This window comes from Diceros bicornis (assembly GCF_020826845.1).
Source record: "Diceros bicornis minor isolate mBicDic1 chromosome 39 unlocalized genomic scaffold, mDicBic1.mat.cur SUPER_39_unloc_2, whole genome shotgun sequence".
Lineage (NCBI taxonomy): Eukaryota > Metazoa > Chordata > Mammalia > Perissodactyla > Rhinocerotidae > Diceros > Diceros bicornis.
In genome coordinates, this window is record NW_026690916.1 from 470,034 (window position 1) to 483,153 (window position 13,120).

Sequence of the window (13,120 nt, forward strand, 5' to 3'; positions counted from 1 at the left end):
TCGAGTTTGTCAATTGGCCAGAGACCAGGTAGCAAGTATCTACACTGAGAGCCGTCATGCTTTGAGAGTAACACGTGATTTGGGAATGCTGTGGAAACAACGAGGACTTTTAACCTCTTCAGGTCAGCCTATGAAGAATAGGAAACAGGTTGCAAAATTATTAAATTCCATACAGCTACCGAGACAACTAGCGATTATTAAAATGCCAGGGCATTCCAAATCTGATACTTTAGAAGCTACAGTAAACTAGCTTGCTGATGCAGCTCCTAAACAAGCAGCCTTGAAGGCTTGCCCTACCCAGCCTCGAGAATGCCTGCTGCTTCCTATTAACTCTGCTAACTCAGTAAAAGACTTCCTTCTACAGGCCAAAGAAGTGGCTATGGAAGAAGAAAAACAGATATGGCAGTCAAAAGGGCGAATTTTTGACACCCCCTCACAGATGTGGTTTGGGCCCAATAGGAAACCCACAGTACCTGTTGGAGCACAATTGCCCCTGCTCCAGCATAAACACCAACTAACCCACTGGGCACTTGAAAAGATGATTTTATGGGCAAAACAATACTTTAGGAAACTCTTTCCCACAGTGGCCCATAAAGCTTATACTCCTTGTGTTATATGCCCAAAATATAATCCAAGGAAACCACTTCATGGGTCACAAGGCCACTTTCACCTTCTTAAGGGACCCTTTGAGGTATGGTAAGTGGACTTTGTCCAAATGCCACCATCTCAAGGATATAAATACATCTTGGTAATTATCTGTATGTACTCACATTGGCTTAAGGCCTTTCCTTGCAGAAGAGCAACGGCTCTAACAGTAGGAAAATTACTATTAGAATAATTCCTGTTTGGGGAATGCCTACCGAGTTACATAGTGACCAGGGAACTTATTTCACTGGACAAATAATTAAATCTGTTTGTAATATTTGCCCAATAATGCAGCATTTTCACTGCACTTACCATCCCCAATCCTCAGGATTGATGGAAAGAACTAATGGCACCATCAAAATTCAATTGGCAAAGCTTTCAGAAAGCTTTTTAGTCTCTCATGGCCAAATGCTCTTCTGCTAGTGCTCCTCAATCTTAGATCTACGCTCTTTGGTAAACATCGACTGTCTCCTTTTGAAATAATAACTGGACGACCTATGCAATTAGACGACGTAATGTATGAACCAACTTTACTTAAAGGAGATATTTTACATTATTGTCAAGGTCTCATTGTGGCTCCTAAAAGAAACGAGAAATTGGTAGCTAATTCATTTCACATTAAGCTCCCAGGAGAATAAGACCTTAAGGATCATGGAGTACAACCTGGAGATTTTGTTTATTGGAAAAGACATCTGATAAATGACTCTTTGCAGCCCCGTTGGAAAGGACCATATCAGGTGTTTTTAACCAAGCCACGTGCTGCAAAATTTAAAGGTGTAGATTCATGGCCTCACATTTCTCATTTATAAAAGGCTTCTCCACCTGAATGGACTTCAACTGTAGTCTCTGACACCTGACTTCGACTGACCAAGATGAATATTTCCAAACCAGGATGAGAAGAAGACAACATCTGTTGTAGACAGCTGTCCCAAGACTCCGGACCAGGCCTGTATTCCTAACTTTATATCTCCTCATGTAAACCCTCGTAAAGTTTAAGCTTTATGTAATTGCTAAAATAATCAATATCTATATTGCCTTACCGTTTTCCTACACCAATACTTTACCCTTCAACTTTATAAGATAGATTAGAACCTAATTACAAAACCTTTTGTTAATTACCAAAAAAAAAATGCCATGTAAAGTTTTTCTAATGCTATGTTTGTTTTCCAAACTACATCTCAATGGACCTCTGATGGCAATATTTTTCTGCAATGGGCTCATTCCTTTGCTATATACAAAAATCCGTCCACTTGTTGGATATGTAGCCAACTTCCACTTTCTAACACCTCTGGGTTGCCTTGGCGGGTCTCTCTCTTTCAAGGCACGGATTGGAAAGCTCTAAATCAATTTATTGTGATAGAAAGAGCTAGTTCTAATGTTTGCACTTTGTCTGATATTAGTAATTATGATCCTGAAATGGATATGGTATGGGCCAATGGTATGGGCCAATAGCCCGTACCATTAATAATACAGGTTACGGTTATTCTTTTTCTGTTACTCAAACCACCCAGTTATCCCAACAAATTGCAGATAAACAAAAGAAACCAGACATTACAGTAAAAACTACGGAAAGTTTCACACAAATTTGGGATGGATATGTTTGGCTTACTTCTAGCCTTGGAACTTTAAACATACCAGCACCTTTATGTTGGGAGCAGAGAAATCATTCCAAACAAAATCTACCAAATTACACTTGAAAGATAGGCTGGATACCCCCCTGAGTCATGTCAGAATACTATTATACTTAAAAAAAGTGATTGGTTTGGTACAGACTGGTCTCGAAGACCAAGCTTGTATTGGACGGCTCCTAATTGAACTCAGTGGTTATGTGGAACAAACCTCTGGCTTTGGCTGTCACCAGGATGGTTAGGGTGCTGCACTCTGGTCTTCTTTTGGATACAGGGAAAGATTCGCCCAGATCTAATATCTGTTGCCAATCTGCTTCTCCTTAAGGACAGAGGGGCTGGTTCAGTATTCCACTAGTATGACCACCTAGCAGCTATATTTGCTCCTTCCTTGGGGCTAGAAGATGTCATATCTCATAGACAGGCTCTGACAAAATTTACTCTACAAGCCCTTAATGATAGTCAGGTAACAAGAGTTTTATTAAACACTGAAATGTCTTTAATGAGAATAGCTGTCCTTCAAAATAGAATGGCCTTAGATATTCTTACAGCATCCCAAGGTGGTACATGTGCGATAATTCAAACCGAATGCTGTGTTTTTATACCTGACCAGTCTTCCAATGTGTCATCTCTACTAAAGCACATGAAAAAAACAAGTGAATGCCCTAAGCGATCCTACACCCAGCCTTGATTTATTTGGTCAGCTCTGTCGGGAGAATCTCCCTCTGCCCTTTTCCTTAAGGTTCTTATGGCTGGCCAAATAATTAACCAGACAGGTTAGCAGGAGAAAATAATACCAAGTTTAATAATAACATGTATACATGGGAGAAACTCAGAAATGAGCAACTCGTCCCTCTGTCTAAGCTGTCCGCTTAAGTATTGTAGCTAAAGGTGAGGAAGGTGTCAGGGATGGGTAGTGGTCTGGGACCTCAGAGGGCAAGAAGACAACTCACATGGAGATAGAAATGCAAATGTTTGCATGGCAACTCTTCTCAGGGTCATCTATAGATAATGTGGTCAGGGAGAGATAGAGTTTTTGATAAAAGAGGCTTGGTGCCTTTTCTATTGTAACCTCTATCCTACATTATCTTTACAGCCATCATGATAATAACTCCTTCTTGAAACAGATCTTTTGTTTTAAATTCTTCAGGCAGTTTGGGAGGGGAAACTCAAATATTCTTCCTGAGTTCTCTGAGTCCTTATTGTCTTCAGCTCGAAATAATCTGCATACCAGAGTGGTGCCTCCCGGGGTAGCTTGCCCTGGGCACCATCAGTTCCCTCATCTGAAACTTCCCTAGAGGTTTCACAGTCCTTTTGAAACTTAAAGAAGTTTCATAGTCCAGACGCTGAGTTGGTAGATTGTTTCATCTCACTGAACACATTTCTTAGTCCTGATAATAGATCAGTTCAATTAAATTCATTTTAGAAGGTGGTGATGCAGGTGGGCTCTCAAGATTATGCCTATATTGTGGAAGCAAGCAATCAAGTATTTAATAGAAGCATTTCTATGTAAACGAAAGAAAAACAAGGTTAATGGTTGGAGCAAGTTGTAAAGCAGTTTCTGAGTTTAGGGGAGGGCCAGTTAAGAAGATTTTTAGATGTCAGCATCAAAGCATCTTTTGCAGTTTAAAATGTCTCTGATGATGTCATCGGGTCATCTCTTAAGTTTATATCAAGTCCATCAGCTTCAGTTTGTAAGGCTTCAGGAAAAAGGGTAGGTTCAGTTTTCAGTGATTCCAAATGAAAACAATGGGAAAAAAATGAAAAACATTAGTTTGGAGATCTGTAGCCAGATATTTCAGGAGACTAGAAGAAATCAGGATCCAATCCAGTCAACAGATATAAAATAAAAACCTCAAAAGACAATTAAAAAAACTAGGATCTAATATCCGCAAATGTATACTATAGTTTTACTGAAATATAATTTTCCCCTCTAAAATCACCCTCATTTTTATTAAGATAGCCAAATTAAAGCTAACTAGTTTGCAAAATAAGTCTAGTTCCAATAGAGTTGGCACAATTATTTACATAAGTACAGCAAGAATAGCAATTGATCACATAGGCTCTTTTAAATCTGCTTTGCTGGAACTTTTTATAAGGAATCTCACATTGAACTTCAAAGGCCTCTCGAGGCCAAGAAAGCCAAGCCAAGGACTTTGTCATCACTTTGCCTGCAATACCTACAGATTTGGGTGAATTCCCCTCTTCCAAGGTTCCCCCAAAATATTTCGAGGTTCCTTGTACCTGCCAGATAAGTGACATTCTTTACTTATCCTGGTAAGTGCTGCTTGGAACATAAGGTACAAAGCCAATATTTCCACGTGGCTTTACTCTATAAAATCCAATCTTCATTCCTCAAAAGCTGTATGGTTATATCACAAATATGATGTTCCAGTCACCACCTTGGTAATATAACCAGTGTTTCCAACTGTGTCCCGTTATAAGGAGAACAGAGTCTTATTGAACTTATGCAAATAACTATATTGCCATGAAAACAACAATACTAACTTACTTAGAGTTTCCAAATCCTGGAGGGATCAGGTAGAGAGAAAAAGATAAATATTTCCATTTTACTTGCAAAAGTATCATTTACCAAATTGCTATAAGTCATAGCTAGCTCAGGAGAAAAGAGAAAAAGTTTTCCTTAAATCTGAAAAAACAAAATATTAAAAATTCAGCAATACTTCAAATGAAAAATCATAAAAATTATAATCATCCTTATCAGTTCATTCAGTCCTGTGTAATCCATTCTTGATCCCACTCTTTTTGTTAGCAGCTTCATGAAGTTATCAGTCTCTCCATCGGATTTCTGTAATTTTTTTACCAAGTTAAGCTTTATGATCAAAGTTTTTATGATTAAAGTTTGTTAGAAACCTGTGTTACAGTATAAATGTCAGAGTCCTTTCTATGAATTTTTTTGAAGTTGAAACATATTTTGCAAAAGCATTAGAGCCAAGAAATGTCTGTAAACAAGACCTCAAAAATGACAATTGACAGAGAAATTTGGTTAATTCTGTGACATACAACACTTTAAAATAATAATAACCAGAATTATGACTGATAACCAGGACAGATCAGAATTTCAGTAATGTTATACAATTTTAAAACACCTTTGTCAATAACATTTACCCACATAATACCACCTAAGCAGACTTATCATCACTTGTCTGACAATGCTTTTCACATAGTTTAACATACTGAATAAACCCCATAAGTTTAGTATCTTCCTCCTTATAGGAAGAGAGCAAATATCTTTGAGAAATTCCAGGGCACTTTGAAAATTCTCAAAGAAAAAAAAGTAAAAAAAAAGACTTTATTTATGATATGAATTTTGGGGATCTTGTCAAAAATATAAAAAGTTAAAGCAAACAGAGCATTAACAGTCCAAAAAGCCTCAATAGAGAGACCTCAGTCTTTTGAACACAGGAAATTATTTTAACAAAACATAGATTTTCTGTCTTTTAGGTAGACTTACTCAGAGGTAAAGAAAAATCTTTTGTATCCTCTTTATCATGTTTAAGCAAATTATCCTTTTAAGAGACAGAAGACCAAATTTTAATTTTGCACCAGCTTACTTCTGCTATTAAAACTCATTTACTTAATTAAATTCCTTTTAATCTTAGCCAACTTGACCATGCATAAAACTCTTTTTCCAGAATTCCTCTTCCATAAACTTTCTATAACTTCCTTTTTACCTTCAGAATTTGTCTTATATCTTTCTTTTCCCTCCTAGTACTTGAGGACAAATTTACCTTTCTTAATCAATCAAAGTATTTTCATTCTTTGTACCTTTTTTATATATCTTATTTTCCCTGTACACAGATATATTTTTCTTAATTTTTAGTAGCCTCAATCACATATATTAATTAGAAATTTTAACCTTTAGAAACCTTAATTTGTAAGTAAAAACTAAGTAAACAATTATAAACATTCTTTTACATTGGTATCTTGTGGCTTGGAAAATTTATAAACACTTCATAACTTCTAGAAATATGTTACTTTATAGTACAACTTTTAATAAAACACATGTTTACCAATAGACCCAAAACACCTTTTAGTTTTCCTGTAATGAAAAGCCAAAAGTAGACAAATGTACATTTAGCAATCAATGTCTAACATATTATGTTGTTTGGAAATGATGACACAGAGTATTTTTATCATAAAATTTAGCAAAACTCTAAAGTTTTAAGTCACCAAAAAGAGTTTGGAAGCTGTAACCACCATAAGACAAAATTATTGTTTAAAGTTCATCCAACATTCATCTTTTTCACAATTATTTACTTATTCCCAATAATTATTTAGATTGCCTACAAGACTTCATAAGACTTCAGATAAAATTAGCCATCATTTAAATTACTATTTTTGTTAACCAGTTCTGTAATAGAAATAACATCGGTTTTTTCTACAAAATTTCATCAACTCTTATACCTTTAAACATAGTTATCATTAAGATTTTTATCAATAGGTCTTGGTCTTATAATTTTGGACAAGGGAAGCATTCCCAGTCAGACATTTTATTTTATTTATTTTATTTTATTTTATTATTTTATTTTATTTATTCTATTTTATTTTATTTTATTTTATATTTTATTTATTTATTTTTCTGAGGAAGATCAGCCTTGAGCTAACATCCATGCTAATCCGCCTTTTTTTCCTGAGGAAGACCGGCTCTGAGCTAACATCTATTGCCAGTCCTCCTTCTTTTTTTCCCCAAAGCCCCAGCAGACAGTTGTATGTCATAGTTGCACATCCTTCTAGTTGCTGTATGTGGGACGCTGCGTCAGCATGGGCAGAGAAGCGGTGCCTCGGTGTGCACCCGGGAACCGAACCCCGGCTGCCGGAAGCGGAGAGTGCGCAATTAACCGCTGAGCCACGGGGCCGGCCCCCCAGCCACACATTTTAAAACATACTCAGGCAAAGTTGATGTAACCTCTTTATATAAAATTAGCTCAAACTTTCCAACCTTTATAATCTTATCAATATTTACACTTTTACATGTTCTTAATTCAATTGTAGCCTGAGTCGAGGTCTTAAGGCTATTCAAATTTTTCCCTTCCTTTTTCTGGCCCATTTTTGTGTACCAATTAAACAATTGTGTGAGAGCTCTGAAAACATTCTTTTGTCCCCCAATTTAGAAATTTTCCTAACTCAAAGGATCTGTGTCTGGCCATTGATGAGTAGGATCTTCATTTGTATATTTATTCTAATAGTGACTCAATCCAATAAGCCTTTTTAAGGAAAGATCTAGAAGTAACTTTCCACGCTTAGAGTAAATCTTTACCTTGGACGCAAGAGGCATCCCTGGTGAGGGCGCAGATGATGTAGCCCCCATGATCCACAGAATTCACTCCCAAAGATATTCAGAGAAAATAAAGACCTTCATTGCACAGGCGGTAAGGATGGTGTAGTGAAAACGGTGTCTCAGGTCTCCCACAATAGTGTGGGACGCCTCCAGTCACAGACCCGCTAATCTGTGACACGGGGCAGGTGATATTGGGATGTGATTTTTCCAGCACTAACAAGCAACGAAGGTTAAGACAACAAAAGCCCTTATGGACTGGGCCCTTTATGACAAACTCCCCAGAAAGGTTGGCACAGCCAGACAAAGAGACAGTTCAGAACCCCAGCCTACTCGACTGGCCACCAAGGGGCACGCTGGTAAATGCACCTTCTGTATGGTGGAGACCAAGGAGAAGATTCTCACTGGTCACAAAGCCAAGTTTTCTCAGGACACAGAACAAGACAGAAGAGAAAACCTCATCCGGTTTTTTTCTTATGTGCACAATGACAGCTTTAGCCACTCCTTAGGTCTCTTGGAGCCAGAATAATACCTGGGGGGGAAGTGCCATGGGGTTAGGGACTGTGTGCTTTACAGAGTACCTTGCCATTGCACGGACATTTTCTTGGAGTTGGCGAGGGACCTGAGTCATCTACCCCATTCCGTGACCCAACTTATCCTGTCATGGGAGTCTTCTGAAAGTGGCAAGTGCCCTAATGGTTCTTAACTGCTCGACTCGTGCCCACCAAATTTGCGGCCATTTTGGCTTCCAAGATGTCCTTGGCAATGGCCTTCACTTCATGTGCATATTAACCCACAGCAAAGTTTGTCTTAATAGACGCCAGTCTGGTGAGACTTGCAAACTCACCAGTCTGTGGGGACGGCCCAGAGAGCAGGCTTATAGAGCCTATGCCTGCGTTCTACCCTAAGGTATTTCCTTCTTATCACACATGATACAAAAGACAGACACAAAAGAGAAAAACAGAGACTATCTCTGGGAGGAAAAGTGATCAAGATCAAAACCAAGAGTACTCTACCAAATTTACCAACGTCATTAAAAGCACAAGAAACTAGTTTCCCAAATATTTTCTCCTGCCAATCTAAATTTAGAAAGAGAAAAAAATTCTCACCGCTTCCTTCCACCAGACTCCACAGATAGAGATTCCTGGTGGCTGACGTGGTAAGAAGTCTTACCTTCCGCCGGCTTTCATCAGGCATTCCTGTATCTCATCATCTGCAATAGTCCAGGGAGAAGGCAGTTCTTCCAGCCAGAGAAGGCAATTTGCCAGCCAGTGTGGCCCCACATTGGGCGCCAAAACTGTCGGGAGAGAGAGAGAATCTCCCTCTGCCATTTTCTTTAAGGTTCTTATGGCTGGCCAAATAATTAACCAGACAGGTTAGCAGGAGAAAATAAAACCAAGTTTAATAACATGTATACATGGGAGAAACTCAGAAATGAGCAACTCGTCCCTCTGTCTAAGCTGTCCGCTTAAGTATTGCAGCTAAAGGTGAGGAAGGTGTTGGGGATGGGTAGTGGTCTGGGACCTCAGAGGGTAAGAAGACAACTCACATGGAGATAGAAATGCAAATGTTTGCATGGCAACTCTTCTCAGGGTCATCTATAGATAATGTGGTCAGGGACAGATAGAGTTTTTGATAAAAGAGACTTGGTGCCTTTCCTATTGTAACCTCTATCCTACATTATCTTTACAGCCATCATGATAATAACTCCTTCTTGAAACAGATCTTTTGTTTTAAATTCTTTAGGCAGTTTGGGAGGGGAAATTCAAATATTCTTCCTGAGTTCTCTGAGTCCTTATTGTCTTCAGTTCGAAATAATCCACATACCAGAGTGGTGCCTCCTGGGGTAGCTTGCCCTGAGCACCATGAGCTCCCTTCTGGTATTGGTTCCCTTTTTCGATCTGGATTGCAAGTCCTATTTCTATTACATCTTGGAATTCTTGTACTAATCATAATATTCAAACTGATTGTTGTTTTCTTTACTCAGTGCTGTAAGACTGTCATGCAAAATAGAGTAATGATGGCTCGGCGACTTGAGATGGCCAATCAATCTTATAACCTTGGACAAATATCCTTCTCTGATAAGGACTATGCCTAAAATCTCATTGTAAACTAATCTTTTAAAAAAATGTTAAATTATTATCATTGTTACCGTACTTGTTCTATAATTGTGCACAATGTACATAAGGGGCTATAGTATTTTTAAAAAGGCGCATATGCAATGTTTGTGCAACAACCTAAAATTATCCAAAACCCATGAAATACTTTCTCTATTTTTATATATATATATATACCTCTTTGCTTGTCCACAATATCCGACTAATTCCCCACAACGTGGACAACTAGACAAATAGATGAGATAAAAAAAAAGCCTGGCACCCAGGGACATGATAAACCCAGGGAAGAAGGCAAGCACCCTGGCACCAAGGGACAATATTTTGATCATCAATGTTTTCTATCAAAAGATTATAGATCAAAAGGGGGAAAACGATAAATAAATGGCAAGCAATAGGATATATTGGAGCATATGAGGAAGTCATTTGGTGTAAAACTAATTGGGCCTGACCTTGTTTTTTTTTTTCCCCAAAAGGGGCCTGTAGCTTCTGTTCATCCAGATATCCGCTTTAAGCAATTAACGTGTCCCAAAGACAAAAGCAATGCCCTTAAGATGTAAATGCCACTTCACCACATTGACATTTCCTTAAGGATAAACATTTCTCCCTAGGCTAGGATTTGATTGCTGTGCTCATCCTGTGACAACCCAACTTGAGACAACAGCCACGCCCATGGAGACAGCACATCTGATATCCACAGTGTTCATCAATCCAGGTGCCAACAGGTCAATGTCGTGGCTATTGTAAAAGAGACATTGCAATCACATGTGGTACATGCTCTTTGGTGGCATATAACCACTCTGTACACCCCACTTATTTGGAGTGCTCCATTTCTTTGTGAAAAGATTCTCCCGGGCTATATGGTCATCAAAGGTTGACTCATAATAAACTCACCCCAATTAGGTTTTATAGATTTTTTATGGATTATTTGCGTTGACATTCTATTTGTCCCTCCAGTATCTAAACACAGTACCTGATACCTTGGGGGCACTCAGAAAATGTTTCATGAGTGAATAAGTATGTGGGAGACAACTCTGGCTGGAGCAGAAGGGGTTTTTTGGGGAGTGGTAGAAAATTCGCTCACGTTCCTACCATAGTGGTTGAGGCTGTGAGATTTGGACCAGTTTGTCTCGGCACCAATCCCAGTTATCCCGCTTTTAACTGGGGAACCTGTGCAAAGTGTTTACTCTCTGAGCCTTAGTTTCCTCATCTATAAAATGGGGCTACTGAGAGCTCCTGTCTCATAGGGTTTTAGTGAGATGTAAATGCATTAACTTATGTTAAGTATTTAGAAGAGCTCCTGGAACATAGTAGGCATTAACATGTTAGCTGTGGGGTTATCATTATTGCTCTTATATCTGAACGATACTCTGGTTTTGAAAACGTGTTTTCATAATATATTTGATCCTCATTATTTGTGGATTCTGTGTCTGCACAATTGCCTACTAGCTAAAATGTACTGGCAGCCCCCAAATCAATACTCACAGGGCTTTCATGTCCATTTGCAGATAAGCACAAAGTGGTGAAATATTTGATTCACTCGAAGTACACGTTCCCAGCTGAGGGGAACAAGGTGACGCTCTGCCCTGTTGTTTCAGCCCATACTGTAAACAAGTGTCCTTCTTGCAGTCCGTTTAGTGCCTCATTTGCTATCTTTTTGTGCCTGTGTTGGTGACTTGGCTGTTTAATATGTCCCCCGTGTGTAGTGCTGCAATGCTCCCTGGTGTTCCTCAGGGCAAGAGGCTGTGACATGCCTTTATGGAGAAAGTATGTGTGTTCAACAAGCTTGTTTGAGACACGAGGTACAGTGCTGTTAGTCTAAGTTCAATGTTAATATATCAACTATATATTAAATAAGGTGACTTTAAAGAGAAACACACAGAGAACAAGGCTATGTATTGATCAGTTGAAGAAAATGTGACTAAGGCTTGCAGGAACCTAACACTGCATTTCCCGTAGGAGCAGTGGGTCATATTCACTGATTCAGTGTTCCCAGTGACTTTATAGAATGTCACACTGTGCATAACAAGAACTGACTGTATCTTATGTAATCCTCACATACTCCTTTATAGCAGGCAGAGTAGGGAACAGGGTGTCTGCATTTTGCTATTAAAGTAAGGCTATTAAAGACCTTATGAGCCAAATAGAGAATTTAAAATGTCTTGTGCTCAGCATAAGAGACATGAGTTTTTGAGCAAGGAAGATCTATGATGCACTGATGTTTAAGAAACAATTACCTGGCAAGAGAATGTAGTATTGAGAGGAAGAGGGAGAACTGAGCCGGAAGAGAGGACCAGCTGTTAAACTCTCCAAGTATACCCATTGCTAGATGAGGAGATTCGGAGCTAAGGTTTTGATATGATAAAGGAAAAATGGCAGCCAAAGGATGAAATAATTGATTTGGTAACCATATATAGGGTCTAAATTAGGCTGTGGTTCTCAAAGTGGGGTCCCTGGACCAGCAGCATCAGCATCACCTGGGAACTGGGTAGAAATGCAAATTCTCAGGTGCTGCTGCAGACCTGCTAAACTGGAAACTCTGAGGGCCCAACAGTCTGGGTTTCAACAAGGCCTCCAGGTGCTTCTGGAGCCCATCTAGTTTAAGAGCCAATGAATTAGAAAAATGATTCCAACACGTCACCATGCCCAGGTAAGCCACAAGGCAGGGAGGTGGTATTTGTTTGGAGGATAAGATGCATTTTAAATTTTAGGAAAAAGTAGTTCTGCATCTGTTTCAGTGTTAGGATTCCAGAGATGCCATTTTAGCTCTCTGCATGTGAAGCTCTTTTGTCCACAATATGTTTTCCTTTAGAGAGCCCTTGCTAAGTTATTTACCACTTCCCACATGTTCTGAGAATCCCTTCTTTCTTGAAATCCCCTTTCAGACTTGAAAAGGTACTTTATTTTTGTGCACAATCTCCTCTATTTAAAATCTGGATTTCTCTTCCTATAGGATCTTGTATGGCACATGCAGCCTTACTGTAAATTTGGAATACGATTGGTTTCTTCCAAAAGCTTAGAATGTTTTAGAATTTAGATCCTGATGAATAGAGAGTTTATATGCTTCCGTGTAGGATTCATGTTTTTCATATGACTAGAGGTATCCCAACTTGCCAGTAATGTGGCCTTAGATTTAGCAGAACTTGAAAATCTGAATATAGTAGAAAATGAATTACATCTCTCATATTAACATTTACAAAATAAATGATCACAATGTTAACTTACCAATAAGCACTTTCTATATTCTAGTCTCTGAAAGTATCTTGCTTACATAATAAACATGATAAAGTTTCAAAGAGGAGCCAATTAACTTTTGAACAAAAGCTTGACTTGAGTGTATCTTGGCTTCCTTTTTCACAGTTGTAGCCTTAATGTTACAGTAATGTTTTCTTTTTTTGGGTATCAGATAATCTTGTATTTGGTGAACATTTTAATTT

The 13,120-nt window shown here is 38.6% G+C and overlaps 1 long non-coding RNA gene across 1 annotated transcript in view; it reads right to left on the reverse strand.

Annotated features, from left to right (window-relative positions):
• LOC131402292 (uncharacterized) overlaps nt 1–13,120 on the reverse strand; it is a 254,699-nt gene that overhangs the window by 229,816 nt on the left and 11,763 nt on the right. The window lies entirely within an intron of this gene.